The sequence below is a fragment of the Xenia sp. Carnegie-2017 genome, unplaced genomic scaffold, assembly GCF_021976095.1.
Source record: "Xenia sp. Carnegie-2017 unplaced genomic scaffold, XeniaSp_v1 HiC_scaffold_6, whole genome shotgun sequence".
NCBI classification, from domain to species: domain Eukaryota; kingdom Metazoa; phylum Cnidaria; class Anthozoa; order Malacalcyonacea; family Xeniidae; genus Xenia; species Xenia sp. Carnegie-2017.
In genome coordinates, this window is record NW_025813526.1 from 22,216,519 (window position 1) to 22,221,721 (window position 5,203).

The 5,203-nt window shown below is 33.3% G+C and overlaps 1 long non-coding RNA gene across 1 annotated transcript; it reads right to left on the reverse strand.

Annotated features, from left to right (window-relative positions):
- Positions 1 to 2,568: 2,568 nt before the first annotated feature.
- On the reverse strand, positions 2,569 to 3,739 carry LOC124456866. The gene is made up of 2 exons (XR_006952526.1): positions 3,653 to 3,739; positions 2,569 to 3,051 (listed from the first exon to the last, which is right to left on the reverse strand). It is a non-coding gene; the product is annotated as an uncharacterized LOC124456866 (long non-coding RNA).
- Positions 3,740 to 5,203: the final 1,464 nt, after the last annotated feature.

Below are 5,203 nucleotides of genomic sequence, written 5' to 3' on the forward strand. Positions count from 1 at the left end.
AATATTAACATGTTCAGGTCCAAATGCTTTTGTTTCAATTTTCATCGCTCGTTCCAAAAAATCTTTTGCTTTTTCGTACTCTCCCATTTTTCTGTAAGCTCTACCCAGACTGTCGTACGTTCTCGCTATATTAACATGGTCAGGTCCAAATGTTTTTGCTTGAATTTCCATCGCTCGTTCATAAAAATGTTTTGCTTTTTTGTCCTCTCCCATATTATCGTAAACCGAACCCAGATTGTAGTACGTTGACGCAATATTAACATGGTCAGGTCCAAATGTTTTTGTTTTAATTTCTATCGCACGTTCATAAAAATCTTTTGCTTTTTCGTACTCTCCCATATTATCGTAAACCGAACCCAGATTATTGTACGCTGACGTATTATTAACATGGTTAGGTCCAAATGTTTTCGTTTCAATTTCTATCGCTCGTTCATAGAAATCCTTTGCTTTTTCGTACTCTCCCATTTTGTTGTAAACTGAACCCAGATAACTGTACGTTGTCGCAATATTAACATGGTCAGGTCGAATGGTGTTTGTTTGAATTTTCATCGCTCGTTCATGAAAATTTTTTGCTTTTTCGTACTCTCCCATATTTTCGTAAACCCAACCCAGATTGTTGTATGTTGTTGCAATATTAACATGGTCAGGTCCAAATGTTTTTGTTTTAATTTTTATCGCTCGTTCATACAAATCTTTTGCTTTTTCGTACTCTCCCATTTTACTGTAAACCAAACCCAGATTGCTGTACGTTGTCGCAATAATAACATGGTCAGGTCCAAATGCTTTCGTTTGAATTTTCATCGATCGTTCTAAAAAATCTTTTGCTTTTTCGTACTCTCCCATATTTATGTAAACCGAACCCAGATTGCTGCACGTTGTCGCAATATTAACACGGTCAGGTCCAAATGTTTTTGTTTCAATTTCTATCGCTCGTTCACAAAAATCTTTTGCTTTTTCGTACTCTCCCATTTCACAGTAAACCGAACCCAGATTGTTGTACGTTGCCGCAATATTAACATTGTCAGGTCCAAATGCTTTCGTTTGAATTTCTATCGCTCGTTCACAAAAATCTTTTGCTTTTTCGAACTCTCCATTATTCAAAAGCAAGACACCCAGCTCTTTGTACGAATATGAAACATCAATATGATCAACACCTAACACTTTAGTTTGAATTTCTGTTATTTCATAAAGTACTTTAGTTGCAACTTTGTAGTTGTAAAATCTTTCCAAAACATCTACAAAATATTTGGCAACTTTCCAATTTCTTTCATCAAGTTTTTGTTTTGATGATTTTACATCGATCAACTTATTTAGGAAATGTTGAAATGATGAATTTGTTATGAATTTAATTAGATGCGGAATTATTTTGATTTCATCTTGTCTGTCTTCAAATTGATTTAGTGCCCAAGCAACTTGACAGGCAAGATCAGCTGCAGACTTTTTAGAATTATTTTTGTTTTGTTTACAGCCAAAGGTCTGCGATGAATATTTTATGATGGCGTCGTGTACAACGCTGTGCAGGCGGATGTCGTTATTTTCCGTTTGAAGGAATAAAGAACAATGCTTTAATTGAAGACAGACATCTTCTGCAGATATTTGTGGATCAATGCTTTTAATAAATTGTATTATAACATTTTGTGGTAAGGGATCGAAAGATATTATTGAGAAAAGTTTAAAAACATGTTCCAAGAAAATGGATTCTTCGGCATTTTTTTGAACTGCTAACATAACAGTTTTCATTCCTAAGTAAGATGTGTTTATTTTTTGAAAATAGCCATCCATGTTTTGTCGCTCTCCTTCATTCAACTTATGAAAATATTGCTCCCACGTGAATGTCGGATTTACACTTTTTACACTACCTACGTAGTAAGCAGAATTTGCCAGGAACAACGGTTGACGATCTAATTTGTCTGATACATCCATTAAAAATTTTTCATCTTTATTCTGAATATTAGAAAAGACAGATAGAAGTTGTCGACATTCTTCATTGTTCATACCATGACTAACTGAAATGTGTTTATGTCGATTTCCATCTGGTGGTATAGCATCTGTATTTTGGACAGTTACTATAATTTGACCATTTTTCCAACTATGATCACCAACTTGAGGTAATAATGGATAAATTTTATGAAGTTCAACCACGTTATCTACAACAATCCACCATGCTTGCCAAGATTTCAGTTGTTGTGTCAGCAATAATTGAAAATCTTTAATTTTGTCTTCGCTGCTTTTTGTTTCTTTTAGAATATTTTCAATGACAGGCATATCATTGTTTAATCGTTGACAAACTTCAGCATAAGTTTTCAAAAGAGAGTCGATATCTTTTCCGTCGAGTGTCATCACAAATGCTGTTTTATTTTCCCAGTCAAACGAGTTATACATTTCTTCACAAATTTGTCTAGCTAATTGAGATTTACCACTGCCAGGATTACCAGAAATATAGTAATATGTTAGATCATTTTTATTAGTACTACGCAAGTTATTGAGATCTGCTGTGATTTGATTAAGTAACTCTGTACGTTTAACAACATGGTGATTTGGTTCGCAAGGAAGTACTTGAAAAGAATAAAATATGTTTCGTTGACATTTAATTTCATTAATTTCAGTGAATGAAAATGCTAGATCTTTAAATGACTGCTCAATATCACAAAGCAATTTGTCAAATTCAGTATCAAATTTTTTTCCTGGATTTACATGGGTGAAATCGTTTCTTACATCACGAAGTTTTTCCACAGCAGCTTTAACTTTATCATTAATGTTTGTTCCAATTGAGTGGGTAAACAATATTGCTTTACATATTGTCGTGCAATCCCACTTACTTGTGTCACCATCTTTAAGTTTTAACAACATTTTTTCATCACGAAATCTTTTTTTTGTTTTTTCAATGTTGAACAACTTCTGACCACTGACGTTTGTATTTTCCCATTCTCCGTGCGATGTTTTGTAATTAATGTTCCACTCTTGGATAAATAAATCAACAAGTTTCTTCGTAACAACTTCTGAAAGTATTTTCTGAATGTAGCAGTTATTCCATTCTTCTCTTGACTGCATCTAAGGGTCGTAAAATTATTAATATCAACAGATATTGGTTCTCTAATTAGAGTTTATGGATAATTAAAATTGTTGAAGATCAAACATAGCTACGTAATGTTACAGTTTTACTTGTACGTGTAAATGAATATCGAGGATGGCAGCTGAAAACAACGCAATTGGACATTTTAGTCTTCCTGTATTTAGGCATTTAGCTACATTTTAGTAGTGGCGTTGCCAGGATTTTGCGAGTGGGTTGCACGAAATTTTTATCACGTCAGTTGCTAGCGAAATGGCCCTAAAAATTGCTTCTTCAATGGAAATTTTTGAAATATTTGTAACAACATGAACAGTTTCAATTTTAACTTCCCAGTTAAGCCTTGGAAGATTTGTACATTCTTCAAGTTATAACGTTACGTAGATTGATTATTGATTTTAATGAAATGTTTTCATATTATAATACTCCCAGAATTGCACTATTTTCATGAGCCTTACTCTTAGTCATTGCTATATTTGTATTTTTGTGTCTACAAGTTTGATTCTACGAGTATACTTATCCACGATCTTATACAAGTTCTATGATATGGTGTAATGTGGCTCATGACAAGCATCACAATATTACTTGTTCTTCCTTGCCTACTAGAGACTTGAATTATTGTAGAATTATTTTGTTTTCTTCATTTTTGAGGAATTAAAATCTTTACCACTCAGCTAACAACCTAGAAAGGGTAAATACAACGCAAACTAGTCTACACAGCTAATAGAATGCCTCCTTTTACACTAAAGTTTTGTGAATTCGTAAGAGCTACATTAATGCCATGTGCTTCTTTTTCAATTTCGAATAACACATAAAAAGACTCTTATCTGAAATTCAAATGGGGGGGCACTTGGGGGGCACAGCCAATTTTTAGCCCCCATTTAGCGACGCCACTGCATGTTGGAATGAAAATGGAGGTACTGAGTTATATTATCACTTAGGAAGGTGTTTAATTAACAATTTTTCTAACTGACATACAACGTTTTTGCAGGCAGTCTACTTGAATACAATGACTACTCAGTCAGCAGTACAATTGAAATATATATGAAGCAGAGTGTTTTGTAATTTAGCCTTTGTATTTAAAAAATTCCTATTTGTTATAAAAGATCTAGTTGCCTTCTGGAATTAATTGTAAAGACCACCGTGAGAAATTTTTCAAATATTCTTCCTTTTCAATAAAAAAATCATATAAAATATAGGACATACTTGTAAATTATGTTTTATAGAAAAAAAAACAAAAAATTCATTCTAGTTGTGTAGAATGAATATTGAGACAGTGTCCAGGCGAACATTAAAAAAAATTAATTACACACTGTAAATATTGTTGTAAATTCTGTTATTACCATTTTATAATATTCTGTATGTAATCGACATGCAAATTTCATGTAAATGCCATTAAATGTACAATTTACTTATTGTATTTCTTTGCATGCATTTAAAGTTTCTTAAACATGCCTAACACATGAAATGTTTTGGAAAATCTAGAAAATGACAAAAAAGCTCAAAAAATTTGTCTTCCATTTTGTTAAGTCATGCTCATAAACCACAAAAACATGTTAAGTAAATAGTATGTGTGTAGTTTCGTTTACCAATGTATCCGTTCCCACAAGGCTAACAGCCAAGGAACATTTATTGAAGTTAGTTAAATTTCCTTATCTACCATATATAGCTTAAATAGAGGAACTAGTCCGACCAATAATAATATTTGTTATTTGTAATAAAGAGTATAAATACTGCTCTGTAAAATAATAAAAATCAGTTCGATCATTAAGTTCACTCGTGGTTGGTACTGAAGGTATAGAGTATATTGCAAAAAGAGATAAGGCGAGTAACTCGAACTCAACAGATTATGGGCCCAGGAGAGGTTTGCTTTTCGATGGAAGCGAAAGCAAATGCGAGTTATGGGAAGTAAAATTCTTAGGCTATATGCGTCTTCAAAAACTTCACGACGTATTTATCGAATAAACAAGTGAGAGAGAAGAACCAGCAGCTTCAAAACTGGCTGACGCATTTGCAGAGTTGGTCCAATGTCTGGTCGACAGAAGTTTGTTACTTGTGATGCGGGAGGCGAAAGACAATGGATGGAGAGCTTTAGAAATCCTCAGATATCACTATTAAGGCGGAGGAGAACATTGC